The sequence below is a fragment of the Perognathus longimembris genome, chromosome 11 (genome assembly GCF_023159225.1).
Source record: "Perognathus longimembris pacificus isolate PPM17 chromosome 11, ASM2315922v1, whole genome shotgun sequence".
Lineage (NCBI taxonomy): Eukaryota > Metazoa > Chordata > Mammalia > Rodentia > Heteromyidae > Perognathus > Perognathus longimembris.
The window spans coordinates 60002613-60029810 of NC_063171.1; the positions used below are offsets into that span (position 1 = coordinate 60002613).

Below are 27198 nucleotides of genomic sequence, written 5' to 3' on the forward strand. Positions count from 1 at the left end.
TTTTTGCTTAAGGCTAGCACTCTGCCACTTGAGCCACAGTGCCACCTCTGGCCTTTTCTATATATGTGGTGCTGAGGAATCGAACCCAGGGCTTCATGTATATGAAGCAAGCACTCTACCACTAGGCCATATTCCCAGCCCCCAGAATGGCTAGGTCTCAGAGAAGCAGACTGGAAGTGGTCAGGATTCTCTGCCTGCAGACTGAGCTCAGAGTCACAGAGGATGAGTGAGTGGAACTGGGCCATAGGTAGGTTGTGTGTAGGGCATTAAGCCAATGGCAGAGCCAGGCCCCAAGCCCACGTCCCCATACTGCCTTCTCCTTTGTGTCTTTCCACTCTGCCCAAACGATTTTGTAGCACTAACTGCCAAATATTATTTTAGGACTTTATGTACACAATTCTCCCAGAACAAGGTAACACTTCCTTGTGGACAAAGGTGGAGTGCATGTCCCAGTACTGGGACTTGAACTCAGGGCCTCCCATTCTTTCTCAACTTTTTGCTCCAGTCTGTGGCTTTATCACTGGAGCTATACTTCTACTTCTGACTCCAGTAGTTAGTTAGAGATAGGAGTGTTGAAAATCTGTCTGCCCTGGCTGGCTTGGAATTGTAATCCTCAGATCCCAATTTCCTAAGTAGGTTAGGATTATAGACATAAGCCACCTTTTTGGTTTAGAGTTTTAAATAAATTCAAATCAAGACTATTATCCCTGAGATCAGTGACCCTACCTCATCTCTCCATCCCTGTCCCGGCCTTCGCCACAAAGTGAAGGCTCTGCCCAGGGCTACTGCTTTTTGCTCAGGGGGGGGGGTGTTTCCAGGTATGTGTTAGTGGCAATCACAGTTACTGTTTTGGTTTTTTTTTTTTTTTTTTTTTTGCTTCTAATTATAATCTCATGCACTGGAGCCTTGGGGTGGGGTAGACAGGGTGGGATAATCCAGAAGAGTGGGTACTGGCCTGGGTACTTCTAAAAAGTAACAGAAGAGGGCAGCGGAGAGCCAGGGATCAGTTCTAGGTCTCAAAGCCAGGCTGGGCTCCCCGGGGGAGGCTGGATTAGGAAGAGACCCAGGACACTCCAGACACTCAGTTCCTTTGCCCTATGCCGATGCCAGTTCATCGTGAAACTTCTGCTTGGGAGGGACGTAAGCTTAAGACAAAAAGCTCAAGACCTCATTCCCTATTGGCTGATGGAGAGCAGTTCCTAAACAAATGGTGATCCTGCTCATGCCCCCGGCACACGGAGCACACCGGTCCTCCATTCTTTTATTGCTCCATGGGCCTGCAGAGCACCCACGCTGTATCCTGGGAGCACACGGTGTAGCCTAGGAGGGACCATGCCACTAGCTCTCGTCCGTTTCTCGTTCCACTGGGCAAGCATAGCTATAATGGAACTAGAAGGAAGAGCAGGCTTCAGAGGGAGAAATTTGAATTGCGACTTGAACTAGGTCATTGCCAGTCTGTGTGGCCTTGCAGAGAATGGTGGCCTGGCACACTTAAAGGCAGACTGGTGTGCAAGATCCCTAGGGGCACGTTGGCCTCTTTCCCCTTCCCCTGTAATCTTGGCGCGTCCCCTGTAAACACTGTCTGTCAGAGTTATTGGCTGCAGTCCATGTGTTGTAGGGGCAGGCCTCGGCTCCGCAGAACCCTTGGATATTGAGGCTGAGTATAAACTCTGCGTTGGTGGGTAGATAAGAACCAGAGAAATGGCCCCCGGGGGTTGGTGCTCAGCACCTGCAGGAATGGCTGGAATAAGCAAGACAGAAGAAGCCCAGAGTCTGACTGCACGTCCCTGACTGCTTGTGGCTAGCACCCGAGATTGTCTCCCCCAAACGATCATGGAAAGTGGTAGCTGCTGAGGCCCGTGGTGGTCTCCCCCACCCCCCAGTAGCTGATAAAAGCTTTAAAGCCTTAGTTTAGAGAAGTGAAGGGGTTTTTAATGGGACTGGGGTTTGAACCCAGGGTTTGATGCTTGCTCACCTGGTGCTCTACCACTTGAGCCACAACCCTCTCCAGCCCTGCTTCTGCTGGTTATTTTGGAGAAACTTTTATTGCCTGTGCTGGCCTTGAACCATGATCCTCAGATCTCAGCCTCCTGGGTATAGGATTTTATAGTGTCTTGGATTATGGGTATGAGCCACCGGCACCACCTGCCATGCTCGCGTGTGTGTGTGTGTGTGTGCGCGCGCGCGCGCGCGCACGCATGTATGCATGTACACGCATGCATGCACCAATACTGGGGCTTGAACTCAAGGCCTGGGTTGCTGTCCCTTAGCTCTTTCACTCAAGGCTGTCTCTGTACCACTTGGGTCATGCGTCTACTTCTACTTTGTGCCAACTAAGAGTCTCTAAGATTTGTCTTCCCAGGCTGGAATCAGACCATTACCATTTTTTTAAGTTTTTTTTTTTTTTTAAAGTTTTGTGCATGTTAGTTAACTGCTTCCCGACCCTACCGCGCCCCGTCCATCCAACTATCTGTGTGTCTTTCTGTTTGTCCTGGGATTTGAACTCAGGTCCTCGAACTTGCTAGGGAAGCACTTTACCATTTGAACCACGCCTCCAGTAGGGGAACGTTCCCTCCCTAACCCGGCAGGTGAATCAGCAGTGGAAATGCACTCCAGCGACCTAAGGCCCAGGAATCTCCTGCCTGGGGGGGTGGGTAGCTTCGTGAGGGGGTCTCTGCCCTGGGGCCTGCAGGCAGATGGGTCGCAGCTTAACTTCGGCATTCCACGTCCGGCGCACACCTCCATTCTCAAGCAAAGTCCCCTGGGCGGGACAGAGCCAGGCATGATGAGAGCGAGTCAGCCCAAGGAAACGAGGAAGGCCTCAGAGACCTGCAGCATCTGCAGACTGGTGGGAACACTCAGGGCCCCAAACCCAGGCCATAGACCCGGAAGACTGTGGGGCTTAGGAGTTTCAGCTACACACAGTGAGCGAGCTGTCTAAAAGGAAGCCTGTCCACCACACAGCATCCTGAGTGTGAGTGATCTCGTTCAGTCCTCTTCAAACCTCCTACCAGCCAAGCCATCGAGGAGGAGAAGGAAGGCAGCCATCCCTGGCTCCTAGACTTGCTGGGTTCCCCTGGGAAAAGTCCCTTGGCTTCTCTGAGATGCGATGTAGGGATGTGGCTAGACCTGCGAGGCCCACGGCCCCTCCTCCGCGCGTGCCGGCCTGGGAGCCCAGCGGCTCCCGGGCCGGCCAGCGCCAGGGCTCAGCCTATGAGATTCAAATCTAGGCCGGCCAGCTCCGGAATTCGAACCAGGGACCGCTGCTGCAGCTTTGCAACTCTTCCCTCTGCTTCCGGCCCACGGTGGGCAGGTGCCCTGCTAAGCCACAGACGCAGTCCTGCAGGGTGGACGATGGACGGGACTTCCTGCCCTCCAGCCTAACTCCAGAAGGGAGTGGCTTTTCCTTTTCTTTTTTAAGCATTTTTTTGCATTGCTATTATAAAGGTGAGGTACGGAGGGGTTACAGCTACGCAGGTCAGGTAAAGAGCACATTTCTTTTTGGATACTGTTACCCCTTCCCTCGCTCTCTCCCGGTTTTTCCCTCCCATCCCCCCAAGCTGTACAGTTCATGTTCAGCATAGTGTCCAGTGAGTCCCACGGCTGCATCTGTTCACTCTCCGCCCACCCATTTCTGTGCCTCCCGGTGTGAGCTTGCCTTGGCTTCTCTGACCTTCCACTGCAGCCCCAAGCCCGCTCTGCACTCCAGCCTGACAGGGCACTCACCTCCAACTGGAGGTGAGTCCTGGGTCTTGAATTCAGGTCCTGGGCCCTGTCCCTGAGCTCTTTTGTTCAAGGCTAGTGATCTACCACTTGGAGCCACAGCACCGCTTCTGGTTTTCTGGTGGTTAACTGGAGTCTCATGGACTTTCCTGCCTGGGCTGGCTTTGAACCCTGATCCTCAGATCTCAGCTTCCCAAGTAGCTAGGATTACAAGTGTGACCACCAGTGCACGGCCATACCTACCTTTTGTTACAGGCCTACAAAGGGTCGGCAAACATTTTACGGGGTCCTTTGGGGGAGATGGTGAAGTGTCCACTGCACCCAGAAGGAAACGGAGGCTTCGGAGGGGTGGAAGCAGGCGCCCGAGGCCACCGGGCGTTCTGGCTCCGGTGCTCAGGTCTCCGATGTGCGCAGGATGTACTTTCATCCTGCCATGACCCTGTGCCCACGGGCGTCCCCGCAGCCTCCCACCAGCTGGGACATCCAGTCCTTCCCCGGGGCAGTCCTGCCATCAGACAAGGCAAGGCCCCACCCCCCCACCCCAGTGGCTTCTCTTTTCCTTCTGGGCACCCCCTGCCTCCAGGAGGCTTGTGAACGGGACGGGTGCAGCTCCAGCAAGGCCCCCGACAGACAGTATCCCCAGAGGGGAGCCCAGGCTGCCGCACAGACGATGAGCGTGCAGATGAAGCCAGAGCTCACCCCCATGGGTGCTCCCAAGGAGCACTGAGGGGGGCTCCTGGATCTGGTGGACCCCAGGACCGACAGCTGTGGCTCCTGGTGCTTGCCTTCTCTGAGGGCTCTTCCCAAGGGCAGTTCTGGGAGGCAAACCCCGGGTTATGGAGGGGTTTGATGGACACTCTGTTATTAAGATGCCAGGGCTCAGTATTCCGTGTCTCAGCTGGCTTGCTGTTCGTCTCTGCCATGGGCATCTTCACCGCCCATGGCTTCCCCTCCGCAATCAGGAGACATCATCCATGATGGTGAGTCCTAGCCGCTGTTCTTCACGTTCCAGACGGTGCACACCTCCCTGTGTGTGCTAGCCCTTTCCCATCCTTCATGAGTGCTACGGGGAATGGCTGGGCAAGGAGGCACGAGTGTGTGTGCACATATGCACGCGTGTGTGTGCCAGTACTGGGGCTTGAACTCAGGGCCTGGACGCCATCCCTGAGCTTTTTCTGTTTAGGGCTAGTACTCTCCCACTTGAACCACAGCTCCACTTCTGGCTTTTTGCTGGTTAAATGGAAATTAGAATCTCATGGATTTGTCTGCCCAGGCTGACATTGAACCTCAGTCTTCAGACTTCAGCCTCCTGAGTCACTAAGATTACAGGCGTGAGCCCCCAGTACCCACTAAGGAGGCAGTTTTGACATGGTGTGGAATGATCCAGAGCCTATGAGGGCAGAGAAAACCACAGCACAGAGTCAAGCATGGGCATCAAGGCCGGTGACCGCACTTCATTGAGGAGGGAGGGCGCTCTGGCATTCTGCGTTATTTCTTTTGAATCTGGGAGGGAAAACAAATCATTTTTACTATGACACAAGTTGCAGGGGGCTGAAAAATATGGAGTGACCAAACCTTGTGACATTCTCTATTTCCTGGGATCGGATTAAACATTTTCACTATTGTTTGAACTTTATATGCAAGATGTACTTCTGAAAACTCAAGTGTGTGTGTGTGTGTGCACCTGTGCGCATGCGTGTGCATGTGCATTCCAATCCTGGGGATTGAACTCTAGACCTGGCTACTGTCCTTTAGCTTTTTTGGTCAAGGCTGGTGCTCTAGCACTTGAGCCACAGCTCCATGTCTAGCTTTTTGGAGACTAATTGGAGATAATAATCTCATGGACTTTTCTACCTTGGTTGGCCTCAAACCTCAATCCTTATCCCTGCCTCCTGCCTAGTTAGGATTACAGGCACGAGCCACCAGCATCTGGCTTAGTTCTGGACACCTTAAGACTCATAAAGTAACAGATATACAGTTCTCCCTCCTCATCTTGTTTCATTGAAGTTTTATTTGAGCTTGATGTTGTTGATTTCATTGTTTATTCACTGTGCAGAGAATACATAATTATAGTCTACTTAATCAGCCTCCTGGAAGAGCCTTTACCACCTGTTAGAATTTTTATTTTATTTATTTAGCCAGTCTTGGGGCTTGAACTCAGGGCCTGAGCATTGTCTCTGAGCTTCCTTTGCTCACGGCTAGCACTCTACTACTTGAGCCACAGCGCCACTTCCAGCTTTTTATGTTTAGGTGGTACTGAGGAATCGAACCCAGGCTTCATGTATGTTAGGCAAGCACTCTACCAGTAAGCCACATTCCCAGCTACAGAATTTTTATTTTTAACCAAAACTTAAAGGAAAAATAAGCTGGGTGCTTGTGGCTCACACCTATAACCCTAGCTCCTCAGGAGGCTGAGATATGAGGGTCGTGCTTTAAAGCCAGCCTGGGCAGGAAAGTCGGAGACTCTTTACTTCTGAGTAACCACAAGAAAACTGGAAGTGGCATTGTGGCTCAAAGTGATAGAGTGCTAGCCCTTGAGCAAAAAAAAAGCTCAGGGACAGCACCCAGGCCTTGGGTTCAAGGCCTACAACCAACCGAAAATAAATAAAACCAAAGACTCCATGTGGATTGTACGATGTTGAATTTAATCGTTTCCACATCTCCCCTCCTGCAGCTGATGAGTTCATCAGATGAATGTCTTAAAGCAAATATAAAACACATCTAAACTTGGAATGTCTAAAAAAAAAAGTCAGAAGAAGAAAAGCGGGACAATTAGGAATTGCATGTTTTCGATGGTCACCTGGCTGGAGCTGATTTGTCAGGAACAATGCCAACCCCGGCACAAGAGGAAGAGGGACGGATCTGTGTGCAGGTGTGGGAGGGCTGGGCTGCAGTTTGCTTGTGAAGTGTTTGTGTTCCTGAAGGTGAGGAGAGAAGCCGGGAAAGCTGAGCTGGCCTGGCCTGCAGGGGGGAGCCTGCTCCTCCTGGGGGTCTTTTTCTGTGTGCCGGAAGCACAGAAAACAACAGGGCTTTGAAAAGCAGCACGAGGATAAGAACCTCCCTGGAACAGAGGGGAAAGCTGTCCGAGGAAGTGCAAAAACGCAGGCTTCGAGTGGCCCGCAGGAGCGAGGCGCGGGGGCTCTTGGGTCCTCAGGGCGAGCAGTGTGGAAGGAAGGCACTGCAGTGCTCTGCTGTCTTCTCTCCCCTACCTAGGAAAACCCAGAGAAGGAAGCCTCCAGGAAGGAAGTAGTGGTCACAGGTCCAAGTCACTATAGAGAATGGATAGACTCTCCCCGGATCCGTGTCGGGCGGTGGTGATCTTACACAGAAGCAGAGAGCGCCCTGAGGGCCCCTAGACATGCATGCCATTTGGTGGGATGCTCTATAAACAGCCAAAATGGCTAACCGGTCAGTCAGGTGCTGGGGGCTCTCACCTGTCATCCTCGCCACTCAGGAGGCTGAGATCTGAGCACTGAGACTTGAAGTCAGCCTGGGTAGGAAAGTCTGTGCGGCTCGTATCTCCAATTGACCACCAAAAAGCCGAAAGTCGAGCTGTGGCTCAGGTGGTTAGTGCCAACCTTGAGCACAAAACAGTGCCCAGGCCCTGAGTTCAAGCCCCGTGCGTGTGCATGCACGCATGCACACACACACGACTAGGCTGAGTGTAGAGTGTCTGTTCCAGGTCCTGAAGGCGAGGGAAATAAGCAAGAGGGATGCCAAGCTCCTGATTAGGTTTACAACCCAGACACTGCTGGTTCCGATGAATTAAAAGAACATTAAGGCTGCAGCCAGGGACACCACAGTTTTCATTTAACCAAATTGATGGCAGCATTGACTCTCCTGACAGTCGGGGAAGTCTTCGGACCTGAGGTTCCCGGATGCTTAGGAGAGGCTGGGGCATCGCTGACACAGGCCGAGACCGGATGTGGGCAGCTGGGTCGGCTGCTGCAGGGGCGCTGGAGTGCGTTAGGCCAGGCTGGCCCTCCAGGCCGTGTCTTTGTCCTGTAGGCCCGGCTGTCTGTGTGTGCAGGGAAGGAGGGAGGGAGTACACAGCAACTCCTCGAGCACCTCGGGCGTTTGACTCCTCTACGGATGCTGCTGGGGAGATGGGGTGTGTGGGGGGGTATTGCTTTAATGCACTTTAAGACCCCCAAAGGGACTGGGTGGGCGCTGGGGGCTCACCCTTGGGATCCTAGCTTCTCAGGGAGTCCGTTAGACACTTATGTTCAGGTTAACCATGAAACAGCCAGCAGTGGAGCTCTTGAGGCAGAGCACTAGCCTTGGCCTGAGTGCAAACCCCGGGACTGGCACGTGTGTGCGTGCGCGTGTGCACACACACACACACGGAGGGGGGCTCATGACTGCTTTCCCGGAAGCCACTGCAGCCGGCACGCTGGGGATGCGCTTCAGGTGCAGCCGGTTTACCTGCAAAGGGACCCGGGAGCCCCCCCCTCCCCAGCTCCGGCCCCGGCCCCCCCACCCACACACGTGTTACGTTCACCCTGCCTCACTTCCCGAGCACCGGCAGGACAGGAGGGGGGCCGGAGACACAAAGTTAACTGGGCGAGGGCGAGGGCGAGGGCGAGGGCGAGGGCGAGGGCGAGGGCGAGGGCGAGGGCGGGAGCGCCCCGGCGGCCGCGGGCCCCACCGAGACCCGGGCCGTTCCGCAGACCGGCCGCCGCCGCCGCCATCCCCGCCGCCGAGGCGGAGGTTCGCGCGAATCCCGTCACCTGGCACCCCCCCCCCCCCCACAATGTCCACAGGCACTTCCATCTCCCCGGGGACCCTCCGGGCTCGGAGGCCCCCTCCCTCCGCTCCCCCCCCCCGACGTGCGGGCGGGCGGCCGGGGGAGGCGCCCGGCGGGACCGCGGGGCTCTGCGGCGGGCGGCGGGTGGAGATGGGGGGGGGAGGCGGGCCAGCCCGGTGGGGAGCACGGCCCCTCCCGTCCGCCCTTCCCGCGCCGGGGCGGCCTTCGCGGTGACCTTGGGGGTGGGGGGCTGCGGGTTTCTCGGGGACCCCTCCCCCCGCACCTCTGGGGGCCCCGTCCCGGGCGGCCCCCCGCCCCCCCCCCCCGCGCCTCCGCGCTCGGTCTCCGCCCCTCACTGCAGCGCGCGGGCGGCGCTCGCCCATCGGTCAGCCCCGCCCTCCTCCCTCCCCCTCCCCCGCCCTCCTCCCCTCCCTCCCCCTCCCCTCCCCTCTCCATCTCCTCTCCCCCCCGCCCTCCTTCCCCGCCCTCCGCCGCGCCGCAGACTGCTAAGCTCAGCAAGTCTTGCGGCACCGCACCGCACTTGGGAGCCGAGTTGGGGCCGGGGCGGAGCGGGGACTCCGCGCCCCTCGGATCCGCGCCAGTGCCGCATCCCTGCAGCCCGGCGCCCCCTCGCCGCGGGGCCCCCGGCTCTCCCCGGCTCTCCCCGGCCGCGCCAGGTCTCTCCGGGTGAGTCCGCATCCCCGCCCGTGGGGCACCGATCGCCCCCTCCAAAGTTTCTCCTTCCCGGCCCGGGGTTCGCGGGGGCCCCTGGCTCCGAGACGCGGGTGGGGTGCGGGAAGTTTGGGGCGCGGGAGCCCGCGCCGTCCTCGGCCGGAGTTGGCCTGCGGACCGGAGGAGGGTTCTTCCGGGGGAGGGGGCTCGGGCGGGGCGACCCCTCCCCGGTCTCCGCGGGAGGAGTGGGAGGCCGATGAGGTGCCCCCTGCCCCGCGCCCCCTGCCTCGTACCCCTGCCCCGCGCCCCTGCCCCGCGCCCCTGCCCTGCCCCGCGCCCCCTGCCTCGTACCTCCTGCCCCGCGCCCCCTGCCTCGTACCCCCTGCCCCGCGCCCCTGCCCCGCGCCCCTGCCCTGCCCCTGCCCTGCCCCGTGCCCCTGCCCTGCCCCGCGCCCCTGCCCCACACCCCTGCCCCGCACCCCTGTCCCGCGCCCCCTGTCCCGCGCCCCTGCCCCGCGCCCTCTTTCTGGTTCCCCGCCCCCCCCCCCCCGCGTCTGAAGCCCGGGGACCCCCAGTGCCGCCGTCGTGGGAGCGGAGGGGAGGGGAGGGGAGGGGAGGGTCCTTCCGCGCTGGGATTCCCATATCTCTCCGTTCCCCCCCCCACACACACACACTGGAGAGAGGGTGGGGAGCAGAGCCCAGGGACTGCCTGGACGTGGGGGTCCCGCGATGCAGACGGGGAGGAGCGCCCCTCGCCTCCCTCCAAATCTCATGACTCAGCACGGGCGGGCGAGGATGAGGACGCCTTGTCCCTCCTCAGCCCTGCCCCCAGGTGTCCCCACTGGAAGGCTCCGGGCTCCTCCATCCGGCCTTCCTCCTCCTCCTCCTCCCTCGGGCGGGCTGGGCCGGGGCCCTCAGATGTTCCCTTCTAAGTAAAAGAGGAGTTGAATCCTTTCTCCATCCCGCGGAGCGGGGTGTCCCTCCTGCTCCCCCTCGTTCCACTCCACAGGTGCCCCAGACCCCCACCCACCGAGTGTGGGGGGGTCTCCCCTTCCCTGTGGAGGGAGAGGAGAGGAAGCAGTCAGCCCAAGGACGGGCGGCTCAGGGCCAGGGAGGCCGCTGCGGTATGGAGCTGGCAGAGCCCACGGGGTGGGGTGGGGAGCCGCGGGGGGGAGTGGGGTGCGCAGTGGAGAGGAGGACATCTTTAGCATGTGGGAGCCCCAGGGGGCTTGGCGTGTGCACCCCCCCCCCCCCCCCCGCTGCTGGCCTGTGGAGGGGGCGCCTCTGGGTGCAGTTCAGTCTCTCTCATTCTTGGTTCTTGGGGGGGGGGTGGACAATGAGAGGCAGAGTGACCCCTGATCCCTTCAGCCATCTCCCCACTGTAGTCTAAGTCCAGCCTGCTGGTCATCAGAGGTGCTGCCAAACAGAGCCGGGCCCTAAGGCTGGGCCAGCGGGGCAGGTGGGAGGGGGCGGGGTGGCTGATGCAGCAGGACGTGGCCAGCGTCCTCCTGCCCCGCGGTGGCAGCTTGTGTCAGATCCCGGGGTGAACCATCCTCAGGGCCACGGTGCAGGCCGAGGAGGTGCGGCCCTGGCCTTGGTCGCTGTGGCCCCAAGGAATCGCCTGTGCCCCATTATGTGCTGCGCTCCTCTGCCCGGCCTCGTCTTCTAGGATTCCCCAGGAGCCCCGTCTTCTTCTGGGGACCGCTTAGGCTGTCCCCTCTGCACCTGGCCTCCAGAGGAGCCAGGGGGGGGGGGGGGGAGGCAGCCCTACGGGGTCCAGTTGCAGCTTCTTGCAGACCTGCCCGTCTCCCTTGGAGGAGCGTGGTGAGCCAGCTTTGTCCAGCCATCCACAAACACATTGGGGTCCTTGAAACAATTTTTTTTGATGTGGTTAGGCAAACGCATTTGTTCTTTTAGCTTTTGGGGCCTGATCACCAGGCACTAGGGTAGGAGAAAGGGGTTGGCTTTTGTGGATGGGATCCTTGCCTGCCCGGGAGTCTGTGACTGGCGTTGCTGTCATCCCTGGGTAAACAGGCAAGTGCCCAAGACCAGCAAGGCCAGCAGTGGGCCTTTCCGGAGCTAGAGGTGGGCCTGGGCCTCCCAGCCGCAGGGCAGCTGGGGCCGTCACCCTCAGACAGCTCCCAGCAGGTGTGGTCAAGCCGTCCTGGACCACAGAGCGGGGCTGGGAGGGCTTTGGGATGTCTGGAGGAGCCTCTTCGCCATCACACCTCCCTAGTCCTTCCCAGACCTGGGCAGGCCTGACCTTGAGTGGCCTCTCCCAGCTGGGTCTCCTTTTTCTTCCTTGCGAAGCCCATGCGATGTTTCCGGGGAGGGTGGACTGGGAGGCAGTGGGTGGGCTGGAAGCATGCGGTGGGGAAGGCTGGTGGGCTGGGGAGGGCAGCTTGGGTCTGTAGCTGGAAGGATGGTGAGGAATGCCCTTCCCCGCACTGAGATGTCCCCCTTCAGGGCTGATGGAAGGCTGGGGCTGAGTAGAAACGCTGTTGCACGTGGCTTTGGGGTTTGCTGTGTGGACTTTCCCCGATGTGGGCAGGCTCTGGCCAGAGCCAGGTTTGCTTGTCTTGAGTGAGACACCATAGATGGTCCAGGGGGTGGAGGGTCCTCAAAGGACAGGAATGGCAGGGCCTTTGCACAGCGAGGGGCCGGGACAAGAAACAGCAAATCAGAAAGGCTGAGGGCAGCCTACGGCCATACCACCCTGAGCGCGCCCGATCTCGTCTGATCTCAGAAGCTAAGCAGGGTCGGGCCTGGTTAGTACTTGGATGGGAGAAAGGCTGAGGGCAGGCAAGCGTGGGTTCTAATCGCTCAGAGTGACACTGTTAATTACTGCTAATTATTAGCAAGCACTTTTTGGTCGCCACTGTTGTAGGCTCTGTGGGTGCAGAAGGGGACCCCACAACTGCAACCTTGGATGATCTGCATTTGCCTGCCCAAGGGACCAGGGCTCCTCGCTTAGCCACTCTGACTGGCCACTGGCTTCCTTATTCATTCTTTTCTTTCAGTTTTTATTAGCATGCATATATTAATTGCACAAAGGAGTTTCACTGTGCTATTTCCTAACATGCGTATACTGTACTTAGATTATGCTCACTCCCTCTGTTCTTTCTTACTCTCCTTTAAATGGGTTTTTATCGTTCTATTTTTATAGATATGCATGAGGTCCTGCAATCACACTCCTCCCATCCTTGATTTCTTTTTCCTTCACATTTATTCATCTACTACTTTTTGTGATTGTGCCTGTGCTGGGGTTTGAACTCAGGACCTGGGCGCTGTCCCTAACCTTTTTGCTGAAGGCTAGTGCTCTACCACTTAAGCCACAGCTCAGTTCCACTTTTGGCATGCGTGCGCACGTGTGTGTGTGTGTGTAATTGTGATAAGAATCTCACAGTCTTTTCTGCCTGAGCTGGCTTCGAACTGCAATCCTTAGATCTCAGCCTCCTGAGTAGCTAGGATTTCAGATGGTAGTTACCATCTCCTGGTTCAGCGATTCGTTTTTGACAGTCTACTATGCTCCAAAGCCACACCAGGTGATAGAGATTCTGATGAGAACACATTCAGTTGGGTTCCTGGCCTGACCAGACCTGAAGAGTTTCCTCTATGAAAAAGAAGTAGCAATTCTTCCTTCACAAGATGATGATGTTGTACAAACAGCTACTAATGTGGTCTTTCAAATCGTCCACAGCTCAGTGGACAGACGCAGCTCTAAATTCTCCGGGTGGAGTCCGGTACAGCTGACCAGTCCCGGTTGCTCAGGTGCTGGGCCGGCAACCCTGTGACAGTGACATAGCTCCGTGGGGAGAAATACTGTACGTAGATTTTTTTTTTCTAAGAAAATATTGAATTCCTCCTGGTTCTGCCACTTGATAGGACTTTCGGCAACTCCATATCAGCAACTCTTGGGTCTCAGTCTTTCCCTAGGTAGAACAGAACTCTAATTCCAGTCGGTGACATTCATTAGGTGAATTAGTTCCTGTGCAGAATTAGTCCTGTCCAGGCTCCTCACCGGCCTCTGCCTGCCAGCAGGCAGAGCTCCTGCTGGGCTCCAGCTGGGCTCCGGCGGGAAGGAACATGTTCCGCCTCTGTTAGTCTTAAAAATCCAAAGGAAGGCGCTTCCCTAACCACCGTGGCCACCATTTCAGTGTTTCATGCCTCCAACTTTCAGGTGCTTCTCCATGCCTAATGAGCCATTTCCTGCCAAGGCTTCATTTCTGGGAAGGCTTTGTCCCAGCAATCTTTCATCTTCATCCCAGGAACAGACAGTTCAAAGAAGTTGCCAGATGGGGGAAATCTGGACCGGGCAGAGGGACCTGAGCAGTCTTGAGAGTGAGGATTGCAAGCACCCACCTGCCAGCCGTTCCCCTTGAGGCCGCCCCTAAGGTCAAATACTGGGGTGTGCTCCCCAAAGGCAGGGTGAGCCGGAGCTGCTGTGGAAGTTTCCCCTCTGGCTGTGGAAGTTTCCTTCCTGGCTGTTTTCCCAAGGAGGACAGAGTTCCCCCCCTCCACCCCCATCTAGTGTCCGGATAAGGAGCCTGGAAACTGGAGCCCCTTCCCAACCGTACACTTAGGAAAGTAGGATGTGCATTGCAGACCCCATTAAAATGGAACGTGGAACCCAGGATATTTGATCCTCCAAGCAGCCCCCGCATCTGAGGAGGCCAGTGCCAAGAATGAGAGGAAGGAGGGAGAGAAGGAAGAAGAAAGGAAGGAAGAATAGAAGGAAGGGAGGGAAGGAGAAAGAGGGGTGGTATTTATCTTGCCCTCAGGAGAAGCCCTTCTCTGGCTGTGTTATCTGAGGGCTCCAGGACTTCAGCTTTTGCCATTGGCATCACTGACCAGCAGGAAAGAAAAGGCCTAGCCAGGGTAGGTTATCGATGGTAGGTGCCCGCCCCCCCCCCCCCCCGCCCCATGAGACAGCAGTTCAGAAAGGACTTCACGTCAGCCATTGCTGCAGTCCTCTGTTACCCCTATGGGACCTCAAAGCAGCTAGCTCTGGCCCCATTTTTACAATATAGCAAAGGCCAGGCATGGTGGGTACTGCCTGCAATCTCGGCTACTTGGGAGGTAGAGAGTGAGGGAGGAAAAACAAAAATCACAGTTTGAAGTTAACCTGGGCAAAAAGCTAGCGAGATCTCATCTCTACCAATAGCTAGGTTCCTGTCTGTGATCCCAGCTACGTGGGAAGAATAAATATGAGGTACGAGACTCACAATCTCCTCCAGCCTGGGCATAAATGAGAGAACGATCCCCGAAATAACGAAAGCAAGAAGGGCTAGAAGTATGGCTCAAGTGTTAGCATGCTTCCCAAGCAAGCATGAGACTCTGAGTTCAAATCACAGTACAGGAAAAAAGCAAAGGCCAGAGGAGTGACAGCACGTGTGTGTGTGTGTGTGTGTGTGTGTGTGTGTGTGTGTGTGTAACTTTCCCTCCCCTCCACTCTCTCCCCCCCCCCCAGCTTTGCCTGTATCATGGACATACAGAACGTGATTGGGGGTCCTGGGGGACTCTTGGGGGTGCGGTCACTAACGCTTTGAGTGGGGAAAGGAAGATCCAAATCAAGCAGCATTTTTTTTTTTTTAAAGTATATCTTAGGCACGGATCCCTTGGAGAAATTGAACGAGCTCCCCTTTGGGATATAAGGTTTCCTCAGGCGTTTCCATAAGGCTTCCGGCAACTTCTTCAGGGGTGTCGGCTCTGAAGGAGGAGTGGGGGTATGGTGGGAAGACTAGGGTGAATGAGGTGGCATCTGGCCATCTGAACCTGCCGCCCCCCCGCCCCCCGCAGCCTTATCAGTAATGAGTGCCCTCAGTGCCGAGAATGTGTGTGTGTGTAAGTTCCCAAGTGGGTGATGAAATGGTCCTGGGCAGCCCTATAGCAGAATGTTTGTGTGTGTATGTGTGTGCACGTGTGCATGCATGCGTGTGCGCGTGTACGTGTGAGGGACCGCAGGGTGGGCTGGGGGGAGCTTTCTCGCAGAGGCAGAGAGAGTGGGAGTTAGTCAGCTCTGCTTCCCCTCTGGCTTCCATCCTGGGAAGTCCGGTCCCCGTGCAGCTCCGCCCCAAGGCCGCCCTCGCCGGAAGGGACAGCCGGAGCCCAGGGGCTGGGGCCTGGTCCTTCCCGGCGCCCCTGCTCTTCTCTTTCTCCTCTGCTTTCCATTGAGCTGGCCGAGTCACGCTCTCTGAAAGGCACAGGGCTGTGGAGGGAATCACCCCGGTTCCTCTAACACGTGGGGGCCCCCAGGGCAGGGAATGGGGTGTCCTCCCCTGGGGACACCCAGGACTCAGAGGAAACATTTGTCATGGCCAGTGTGAGGTGACGGGCCTCCTCGCCTCCCCTTCCCCCAGCCTCCCAGGTCCTCCCACTGGAAGCCCCAGGGCAGCACTGACGGGGGGGGGGGCGTGCTCTTCGTGGGCAGGGATGAAGACAGGTGCCCCCGCGTGGGCACGGAGTCCCGGCCGTGGAGAGCCCTGGCAGGGCTTCCCGTAATTAGGTTGATGTGGGGGCTGTAGGACTTGGCAATTAGGGAACGCTGCAATTAGAGGTGGAGCGTACCCATGACTGCGGCATGCATCTTAATATCCAGGGTGAGTGGCTGTCTCGATGGGCGCCCAGGAATGAATGAAGGGACAGAGTGAAGGGAGGGGCTCCGACCCCGGGAGGAGGGTGGGGCTGAGAGAAGCTTAACCCTTGCCACACCCAAGCCGTCCGAGGAATGATCGGATGCCTCCTCTTCTGCCTCCTCTTTGTGCGTGTGCGTGCGTGTGCGTGCGTGCGCGTGTGTGTGTGTGTGTGTACATAGGGTCTTACTATGTAGTCAAGGCTGGTGTGAATGTGAGATCCTGCTACTGTGGCCTTCTGAGTGCTGGGATTACAGGCATGCATCACCGTACCCAGACCTGGGCCTCCTATGTTTTAAAATATTAACTGAGGTTGAGGGCTGAGGATTCTGGTTTAAAGCCATCCCAGGCAAGAGAGCCCACGAGACTCTTATCTCGAATTAACCACTAAACAGCCAGAAGCGGAGCTGTGGCTTTGGGGCTGGAATGTTAGCCTTGAGCACAAAAGCTCGAGAACTGAGCGCCCAGGCCCTGAGTTTAAGCCCCTGGGCTGACACACGCGCACACACACACACACACACACACACACACACACACACACTGAAAGAAGACAATTGCATATATTTATGGGCTGAAGTGGTGTGTGTGTGTGTAGAATGTAGTGATCTGATTGTGGTAATGGGCATATCGGATGGATATTTACCGCTCTGTGTTCTGTGTTCTGAGTCCTCCCTCCCTCCTCCCCCCGGGCCTTCTTCACCTTCCTCAGCTCAATCGCTTGTCAGAGATTGAGGGTGGGAGTGATGGCCAGGAGGGAGAGGCTGTGGGAAGAAAGGTGGCCCGTGACAGAGACAAGAGTTACGACCAACTGTAGTGAGTGTACGTGTGTGTGTGTGCACGCGTGTGTGTGAGTGAGGATGCGTACCTTCCCGTGCCTCATCTCCCCTTCCCTCTGCCCCTTTCTCTCCATCTTTTCCTTCTCCCGTCTCTCTCCCAGTCCTCGTCTGGTTTCTGCTGAAGTGAGTGGAGGCAGGACGGGGCAGGACGGGGCAGGACGTGGCCACGCCCCGTAGGGACGCGTGTGAAGTCAGAGTCCAGGGATGGGGCCAGTCTGTCCTCAGCCAGGGCAGGTGCAGCTTCCTGGGCGGCGGGGCCAGGCACAGGGCTCCGCTGACGACGGGGCAGGCAGGGCTGCGTGGTCTGGATGATGGGCTGGACATCTTGGGCCCGTACTTCCTGCTTTGAAGGGTGATTGGGGAAAGAGCTTTCATACATTTATAGAAAGGAAGTCCGTTTTTTTTGCGGAGTGGGGGGTGTTAATTGGAGATAAGACTCTCACTGGCCTTTCCTGCCTGGGCTGGCTTTGAACTGCAGTCCTCAGGTCTTAGCCTCCTGAGTAGCTAGGCTTACAGGCGTGAGCCTGTCCTTCCTGATGTGTCGTCTGACCTCCTCCTGCCATGCCTTAGCTTCCTAGGGATGAGGTGACAGGAGGCTTGAACTCAGGGCTTCATGCTTGGTAGACCGATACTCTACCATTTGAACCATCTTCTCTTTTGCTTTATTTTCTTTAGATTGGGTCTGGCCTAGGTCTCAGGCCTCTTATTAGCTGCTAATTGCTATTGGATGCTACTGCATCCAGCTTATTAACTGAGATGAGGCCTCGAATCTTGAACTTTGACTCTCGCAGGCCCCAATTCCCAGGTACCTAGAGTTATAGCTGTAAGCCACTACACACGGCTGCCAGCACACTGCTCTTTCCCTCCAGCCTCCTTATTGTTTGTCAGTCATGGAACTTGAACTCAGGGCCTGGAGGCTGTCTCTGAGCTCTTCTGCTCAAGGCTAGCACTCTTACTACTTTGAGCCACAGCGCCACTTCCAGTTTTCTGGTGGTTGATTAAGACTGGGGCTGGGAATATGGCAAGTGGTAAAGTGCTCACCTCATATACAAGAGTACCACAGACTGTTCTGTCCAGGCTGGCTTTGAACTGTGATCCTCAGACCTCTGCCTCCTGAGTCGCTAGGATTACAGGTGTGAACCACCAACCCCTGGCTCCCCCATCCTCCTCGGGGCTCACTGCCAACCATGGGTCCCTCAGGGAGCCGACTACCATAGACAGAAGTCCCAGTTCAGTAATGAGGCCTGAGACAGGAGGCCAGTAGGCGGGAAACAGGAATTGTGTTGCTAAGCCAGGAGTGGTGTACCTACCTACCAAGTAAGTCCCAAAGCAGGAGGATCTGGAGTTCCAGGTCAACCTGAGACCAGTCTCAAAACTAAAAAAAAAAAAAAAATCCAGATGCTGGTGGCTCACGCCTGCAATCCTATCTATTCAAGAGGCTGAGATCTGAGAATTGAGGTTCACAGCCAGCCCAGGGCACACAAATCCATGAGACCCTTCTCTCCAGTTAGCCAGAAAAAAGCTGGAAGTAGAGATGTGGCTCAGGTGGTAGGGTGTCAGGCCGGAATGCAAAAGCTCAGAGACAGTGCCCGTGTCCCGAGTTCAAGTCCTAGTACCAGCGCACACATGCATGTGCGCATACATATGTGCATGCACACACACACACACACACACACAAATTCAAACAATCGGAACCTGTGGTTGGGTGTTCTGGCTCTTCAGGGAAGCAGACTTGGGATGGAAAGCTTAGCATTTCTGTTGGGAGCCAAGAAGAGCTAGAGGTAAATCCTGAGGAACTCAAGGGCAGCTCGCGGCTCGCTTGGTGTTAGGGGATAAGGAGTTAATGGGTGGTGGGGAGGGGGTGGCCCCCTCTCCCAGTGTGAGTCTCCCAGAGGAGGACAAAACATCACATTAATAAGGCTAAGAAGGGGACCCTGGATCCAAATCAATTCTGGCATTGCAGGAGACGAGCAAGGGAGAAGCGCAGATGGGAAATCCCATTAGATCTCGCGTGGGGGAGGCTGGCAGGCCCCGCCCCCGCTGCTCTCCTGCTGCTGGAGGGGCGGCGGGGTGGGGTGGGGGGGTGGCAGTAATGGGAACCAAGGCCCCTCCTCGGTGTGAGGAACCCCAGAGCCCCCAGGAGGAGAGGCAGCGGGGAAGGGAGGAGATGCCTGGCCGGCGGGGGTCCTCGCCTCTTAGTTGCACATTTAGAGGGGTGCACGTGTGAAGCCGGGAGTCAGGTGGCCTGGGATAAACCAATGGCACACGCTGTCCGTGTCACGGAGCCCTCCTCTGAACATGGAGCCCGCAGTAACCCGCAGGAAATGGGGCCCCCGTGAAGATTGGAGGAGGGGGGTCCTGTAATAGCAGTTCATAAGGTGTGCTCACCAGTCCCCGGGAGACCCCCAAGAACTTCTCAGCGGGATCCCTAAGATCAAAACAGATTTCATGTTGGAGTAGTTGTTGCCACTTTTACACGTGGATGAGAGGGCTGGGCCCTCCGTGCAAGCCAGGACCAGGGCGCCGACCCGTCATTGCACCCTTCCCCGGTGCACGTGCCCAGCGCTTTTTAAAGAGTATCTTTGCGCTGGGTGCTGGTGGCTCCCATCTGTCATCCTAGCTACCCCAGAAGCTGAGATCTGAGGATCCCGGTTCAAAGCCGGTCAGAGCAGGAGAATCTGTGAAACTCTTTATCTCCAACCAAAAAGCTGGACGTGGAGCTGTGGCTAAAGTTGTCGAGTGCTAGCCACGAGTGAAAAGACAAAGCAGGAGTGAGAAGCCCTGAGTTCAAGCCCGAGGATTGGCATGAGCACACACCCACACCCACACCCACACCCACACCCACACACCTACACAAAGAATGTTTTCGAGGAAGCAACAAAGATTCTGACTTTATGCTGAGCGCAGTGGCACACTCCTGGAATCCCGGCACTTGGAAGGTGGAGGCAGGGGGATCCTGAGTTCCAGGCTGAGGCTACCTAGATACAAAGTGAGTTCCGGGCCAGGCTGTCTCAGCAAAATGAAAACAGATGACTATGGGGTGCTCTGTCTCTTTCATGCTCACTGGGATGAAGTTAGAAGCACACACAAAGCACTTCTGTTGTATTCTAAAACGCCATCTGTCAAAAACTAAAAATGATAAACACCAGCGGCTCAGGGCTTGTCTGAGTTACCAGCCGAACTGGCCACATTCCCATGCAGCGCTATGCTTGCCTACCGCTGACAGAGCTCTGTTCGCGGGACTGGAGTGTTGGGCAGGCATGGCTGCTAAAATGAATGAACCAACTGAGCTGTCACCTGAAGAAAAAAACAATCAATTTGTTGTCGATGGTAAAAATCTAAGTTTGTAAGCAAAAATAAGAATTTTGAAAAATACACCAGTGAGTTTCTGATCCTATCAGTGAGAATATGAATGGATGTGGACTTGTTCATATTAGTGAAATTTGTCAATATTTGAAAGATCTGCACAACTGAGCAAAACAAATGTTTCAAAATGATAAATGTATGGTGTTATAAAATGATGCTGAGACTTTAGAAAGATCCATTCCAAGCTCAGTGTTTCAGATTCCCTACTGTGGTTAGTCTTTAAGAAACAGACCTGGGCACCAGTGCTCACGCCTGCAATCCTAGCTACTCAGAACATTGAGTCTTGGAGGACTGCAGCTCAAAGCCAGCCTAGGCAGGAAAGGCTGAGAGACTCCGTCTCCAATTAAGCTGCAAAATGCTGGATTGGAGGCATGAGTCCAGTGGTAGAGCACTCGCCACGAACAAAAAAGCTGAGCAAGTGTGAAACTCCGTGTGCAATTTGTGGTGCTAGAAAAAAAATAAAGAAAACAAGCGAACACGTGTTAGGTTGTCATATCAAAGAATAGTCACTGATCTGAGACGGTTTTTATTAAATATTCCTTGTTCTCCCAATTATATTTCTTCACATGAAGTGACTTAGTATTACACACAGAACATCGAGGTTGCCATCTGAGAATGCAGCTCCTGACTAGGAAGCCAGGCCCCGGGGAGGTTTACAAAGATAAGGCATAAGAAACAAAAGCCAGGCACAAATGGCTCATGCCTGTAATCCTTGCTACACAGGAGGCTGAGATCTGAGGATTGTGGCTTGACACCAGCCTGGGCAGAAAAGCCCATGAGTCTCTTATCGCCAATCAACCCCCAGAAAACCGGAAGTGGCGCTGTGGCTCAAAGTGGTAGAGCACTAGCCTTGAGCAAAAGAGCTCAGGGACAGTGCCCAGGCCCAGAGTTCCAACCCCGTAACCATGGTTCTGGTGCTTGAACTCAGGGTTCTGCGCGTTGTCCCTGAGCTTTTTTGCTCAAGGCTGGTGCTCTACCACTTGAGCCACAGCTCCACTAACAGATTTTTTGGTAGTTAATTGGAGATAAGAATCTCATAGACTTTTTTTGTTTCCCTGGCCTGGGCTGACTTTGAAGGGCGATCCTCGGATCTCAGTCTCCTGCATAGTTAGAATTACAGGCGTGAGCCACAGGGGCCTGGCCGGCCTTCTTACTGAACGTGTGTCTGCTAGATTTATCTTCTTGGGAAACATGGTTACTTCGAAATATTGAAATGTGTTAGCATATATTGAATCCATTTTAAAACTAATAGTTTAGATTTTTTTCAGCTTCATTTTCTAATATGGTAAATACGGTGACCATAACCTACATAAGCACATCCTTCTGGAAGTTTCCTAAACAACCAGCTAACCAGGGCGGAAGGTGTGAGAGCCACCATCCTGGGTGAGATCCGGCTCTGCTGGGAGTGTACTCGGACTCTGTCTTTTGGGGGAGGGACACTCTCCCAGAGGTCCAAGCACCCCAGTATTTGGTACCCCAGGGCGGAAGCGGTGGGCATTCTCCGAGTCCCACCTGCCTACCGTCACCTGGCTGCCTGGTGGGCTGGGGATGCAAGCCGTGCTCAGGGAGTCGCCCGCCGGCCTGAGGCGGCCTCTGGGGCCGGGGCTCTTTCCAGGGGTATGGTTCTTTCCTCATAGAACTTGGGTTTGTACTCAGGGCCTTGTGCTGCTCTTCTTCTTGAACCACACTTTTAGCTCCTTTTAGTTTGAATTATTTTTCAGATGATGTCTTTCTTTTTGCCCGGGCTAGCCTGGACTGTGATCCGCTTACACACGCATCTCCCAAGTCACCAGGACAGTAGGGAAGTGCTATCACACTCAGCTTTTCATTGGCTGAGATGCCCTCTCTCTAATGATATGCCCTGGCTGGCTGGCTGGCCTCCAGCTGTGATCCTCCCCTCCTTAGCCTCCTGAGTCGCTAAGGTTACAGGCATGAGCCATCACACTGGGCTTTTATTGGGGCTGGGAGGGAAGGATATCCAAGGAAATCCTCTCTCAGCCAACCCAACTTTGATCTGCTAGATAGGTAAGCAATTCTGCTTTTATCAGAGTTGATTTTATCTGTCTAGCAAATTGGGATTCTAAATATTGGGAATTTACTTAATCTCCTATTTGAAGAATTTAGTTTGAAATTCCACCTGTCATCGGAGCTACTTAGGGGGCAGAGCTAGGAGGATCAAACCTGAGGTGGCCTGGACAAAAAAGCAGGCGTCTCTATCTGAAAAAAAAAAACAACGAAAGCTAAAAGACTGACTGCGTGGGTCCAGCTACAGAACATTTGGCTAGAAAGTGGGAGGTCCTGAGTTCAAATCTCATTCCCTTCAAACCACACAGACAGCCAAACAAACAATCAATAAAAACAAGACCCAGAAAGGGAAGCTGATCTCTCAAAGGTTCCCTGGTAAGCAGTGGGCTCTGCAGAGATGGGGACAAATGCTCCCCCCCGACAGGTGGATGTGGTCCGAGGCTCCGCCCACAGGGCGAGCCCATGGCTGGTGCAGTGGGACCCAGCCAGCGTCTCAACACAGACGCACACGCCTCCCGCATCTCTGACTTCCTCCTCACACAGGCACCAGCCCGAGCTCTCGCGAGGGGAGCTTATAGGTGGTACGATCACCCCCACTCGAAGCGTTCAGCTCAACGGTGGTTAGGGAATTTACGGCGCGGAACAGCCGTTACTCCAGTGCAGGGTTAAAGCGCGCGATGCTTTACTCCCACTCGCCGAGGGAAATAGAAGGGGTGCAGGCAGCTAAAGTAGATGTCCTCAAGGTCATTCTCCCAGCCCAAGGTCATCCTGCTAGCAGGCAGCAGAATGACATTCAGAAGCAAGTTCATCCCCCCTGCCACTCTCTGTCCCAGCTGCACCCTGCAGGGAAGGGAGATTGAGGCAGATCACCACCGTGCCGGGAGTTTGTCGTGTTGGCCCGGTTTGGGGACTGTTTCTGTAGGGGACACAGCTCTGTGGGTACTGAGGAAACCTGAGACTGTCAGCCCCTCTCAGGAGGAAGCGTGTAGAAACGGGGACGGACACACACACACACACACACACACACACACACTTCCTTTAGCCTATCTTATGGGAGACCCAAGGCTGCATATTGACATGAATCCAAGAAGCAAAATCAATCCTTAATGCTGGTTACTCATTATGCTGAGGAAGTCCTTCCTTGTGTCTAGCCTTCTGTGTAACCCCTCATTTCCTCTTCTTGTACACCCTTTCTGTCCTGCCAGGAGAATCTGGGGTCAGTGTAGCTAGCAGAGAGAAATGCCAAGCGCTGGATGCAGAATCGGGGCCTGTGTCTACCTGGACATCTGGCTGTTAGCCCTCTCACTTGGGTATGCTGGCGAATGCCTACAATCCTGGCTGCTTGGATGGCAGAGCAGGAGACTGAGGTTCAAGGCCCATCTGGGCATAAAAATTCACAAGACTCAATCTCAACCAATGGCCAGGTATGGCAGCACAGGGAAGCAAAGCAGGAGGGCGGCAGTCCAGCCAGCCCAGGCTGAAAGCAAGGTCTGGTGCCAGGCTCCAGCAGCTCAAGCCTGGAAGCCCAGCCACTCGGAGGCTGAGGCGTGAGGACTGAGGATTGAGGATTGAAGCCAGCCTGGACAGGAAACTCTGTGAGACTCAGCTCCACCCAACCACCACAAAGCTGTCAGTGGAAATCTGTCTCAGTGGTAGAGCGTCAGCCTTGAGCAGAAAAGCTAAATAAGAGTGTGAATGAGGCCCTGAGTTCAAGCCCCAATACTGGCACAAAATGAATAAACGAATACATTTCTCTGTTTGATCCTTTTTTTTTTTTTTGTTTGTTTCTCTTAGTATGTAGCCTAAGCTGGCCTTGAACTCATGATCCTCTTGCCACCTCCCAAACCCTGAGGTGCTAGGTAGGTGTCACCATGTCTAGAACGTTGCCATCTTCGTTAGGTATAATTGAGAAATAAAAATCCTATATATCGGCTGGGGATATGGCCTAGTGGCTAGAGTGCCTGCCTCGTATTCATGAGGCCCTGGGTTCAATTCCCCAGCACCACATATACAGAAAATGGCCAGAAGTGGTGCTGTGACTCAAGTGGCAGAGTGCTAGCCTTGAGCGGGAAGAAGCCAGGGACAGTGCTCAGGCCCTGAGTCCAAGCCCCAGGACTGGCCAAAAAAAAAAGACTTTTCCCCTTCCTCAACAAGCATATGCACTAATCTAAGTGGTTAGAAAGAATAAACTACCCAGTGTTAAAAATGAGACCAATTATTCTCCTCTTGCACTCAGCTCTCCTAACAAAAACAAAACAAAAACAAGCTGCGTAGGTGTTGGTATCCTGTATATCAAGTTGCATAGCTGCATAGCTGCTCCTGTGGCCCGGCTGACCACCCAGTCAGACAGCGGCTTCTGCGTGTTTTGCGTTTCCACGGCGTGCGGATGTGCCAGTGTTTGGCTCAGAGTGGAAAAGATTCCCAACTTCACACACACACACGCACGCACGCACGCATGCACGCACGCACGCACGCACGGAGTGCCATGGGCAGGATAAGTGGGGCCTGAGGCCGCACCCTCAGTGGACAAGAGCCTCTTCGGATGGCATATGGCCCCGTCCCTGTCCTCAGGGCACTCTCCCTCTCTGCTCAGCACAGCGCCTGTGGGCTCCTAGGCGTGTGTGTGTGTGTGTGTGTGTGTGTGTGTGTGTGTGTGACAGGTGTGTGATAGACTCTGGACTTCTGGCTCCCCTCAAGCCATTGCTGTCCTGACCCCCGCCCCCCACCCCCCAAGCCGCCAGGAGCTAGTGCTCTCAGTGACATTGCTCTCACTTGGTGGCATTTTCTGGAAGCAGAATTGATGCGGGCTGTGGTGCTCAGAAGCAGGGGGCTGGAGGGGGAGTGAAAGACAGAGCATTTGAGAACAAAGCCAGGAGCGCCCACGTTGGCTCCCTCCCTCCTTCCCTCTCTCCTTCCTGCCCTCTTTCCCTTCCTCCCTCTGACTCTGCCTGTCTGTCTCTGTCTCTTTCCCCCTCTCTCTCCATCCTTTCACCAGTGCCTGGCTCAATGTCTAGACTTTTTCAGGCTCTAGCACTGAGTCACACCTCCAGCCACACTTTTTTTTTTTTGCAGGTAATCAACCTGCAAAATAGAGTCTGCAAGATAGAGTCTTGCAGACTTTTCTCTCCAGACTGGTTTCAAGCTCTGGTCCTCAGATTTCATCCTCCTGACTAGCCGAATCACAGGAGTGAGCCGCCGGTGGCCGAGGTGGCCCTCTCTTGAAGGACAGGGACCATCTGCTCTGTCTTCCTCTCCACTGAGGTTGCACCGGGTGCTGAAAGGCGTGAGTGGAGGACTAGGTGGATGAGTGAGTGAGGTGGTGAATGAATGGGGCCTCTGTCGGCATAGCCCTGGGGGTGTGGGAGGCCTGGCCAGTGTCTCATAGCCAGAATGTGGCAGACAGGTGGAGAGGATGGGCAGAAGGGCAGATGAGAAAGTGTGTAGCCTCTGAATTCTGTCTCCAGTGTTTGGGACTCATCTACCCTCTGCTCCATCCATAGTGCTATGATTCTCTTACCCAAAGTTCTTTTTTTTTTTTCAATCAGTCCCAGGGCCTCAGGGCCTGAGCACTGTCCCTGGCTTCTTTTTGCTCAAGGCTAGCACACTACCACTTGAGCCACAGCGCCACTTCTGGCTTTTTCTATATAGGTGGTGCTGAGGAATCGAACCCAGGGCTTCATGTATACGAGGTGAGCACTCTTGCCACTAGGCCACATTCCCAGCCCTTACCCAAAGTTCTCTCGAGACAACAATTCAGAGCAGAACTAGAACTACAGCCGGAACTAGGAGTGGGGGACACCCACTCCTCTCCTTTATTGGGGGTGGGGGTGGGGGAGGCACCGGCATCCCTGAAGCTTCTTATGGGAGCCAGTCAGGGTGTGTGACCTGGGACACACAACACACAGGTAACACACCCACTTGACGTGTGTGTGTGTGTGTGTGTGTGTGTGTGTGTGTCAGTGAGACGAGTTCCGAGCTTGGCGACAGGATCTGGGTAGGAGAGAAGGCTGGGATTTCTGCCTCTGCTGGGAGTTCCCAGGTGACCTTGAGTTGTCACTTCTCTTTGGGTCTGTTCCTTCCTTTGTAAGATGAAGAGGCCTGGCTGTAAAACCCCTGACGGAGGTCTTCAGAGCTCCAGATAAACAGCAGAAGGTTCCCAGGGCCTGAGAAAGAGATTGTGGAGCAGAGTCCTCAGCCACAGACCCCAGTGAGCAGGGGAGAGGGCAGAGAGGAGAGAGCAGAGTCAGGCTCCTCACCCTCTGACAGCACAGCCCGGGAGTGGGCCTGGCAAGTGTGGCCCAGAGCAGCTAGGATCAGGGTGGGTGGCCCAAGAAGGGACTACAGCAATGGCTGAAAGCAAGCGGGGTTAGGTTAGCTGTGAGGCAGTACTTGCTCCTAGCACCCAGACATCTGGCGTGTCCAGGGGTGTGAGGGAGAGTCCTATCTATATAGATGTTCTACAAAAGAAGAGAAGGATTTTCTGAGGGAGGTGATTGCCAGGACGCAGGGCGAGGAAGGACCTCCCAAGGTCCCTTCCTCAGACTGGCCCATGAATCTCTCCCGAGCGGCTGCTGATGTCAGCGCTGTCTGGGTCTGCGAGAGGAAGATGTCAGGTCCCCCTGGAAATGAGCTTCTGAGCATAAACCATGTCTAGTTCGTGTCTCGCGGTGACACACATGGCACACTCAATCAAAGCGAGTCTGGGTACGCCTTTGCTCCCTTGTCCTGCTGGAATAGAAATATGGCTTCAGAGATGTGTATTAGTTGCTGGCAATACAGGACCTAGGAGGCCAGGTTTGGGGGTGACACTGGGCCAGAGGGCTCCATGTTTCAGACCAAGAAACAAGATAGTAGGGGCTCTTTGGGCCGTCCATGCAGGCTTCTGCCCCGGGGCCCAGGGAGGGGCAGATGCTCTCCTGAGGGTCCATTGAGTTCTTTTGTGTGCGTGTGCTGGTCCTGGGGCTTGAATTCAGGGTCTGGGCACTGTCCCTGAGCTTTTTTTTTTCTCTCTCAAGGCTAGTGCTGTACCACTTGAGCCACACTTCTATTTTGGTCATTAATTGGTGATAAAAGTCTCCATAGACCTTTCCTGTCTAGGTTGGCTCTAAACCACAATCCTCAGATCTTAGCCTCCTAAGAGGCTGGGGTTATAGGCATGGGCCGCTGGTGCCAGGCGTGGGCTATTACTGTTGTTTGT

General features: G+C 55.2%; 1 long non-coding RNA gene across 1 annotated transcript in view; it reads right to left on the reverse strand.

Annotated features, from left to right (window-relative positions):
- The window catches only part of LOC125359473, a 29445-nt gene extending 23973 nt beyond the window's left edge, over positions 1 to 5472 (reverse strand). The window contains exons 1-2 of the long non-coding RNA XR_007212560.1: positions 5461 to 5472; positions 1991 to 2005 (exon numbers count right to left, since the gene is read on the reverse strand). This is a non-coding gene — a long non-coding RNA (uncharacterized LOC125359473). The remainder of the gene's footprint in view (positions 1 to 1990; positions 2006 to 5460) is intronic.
- Between the last annotated feature and the right edge of the window lie 21726 nt (positions 5473 to 27198).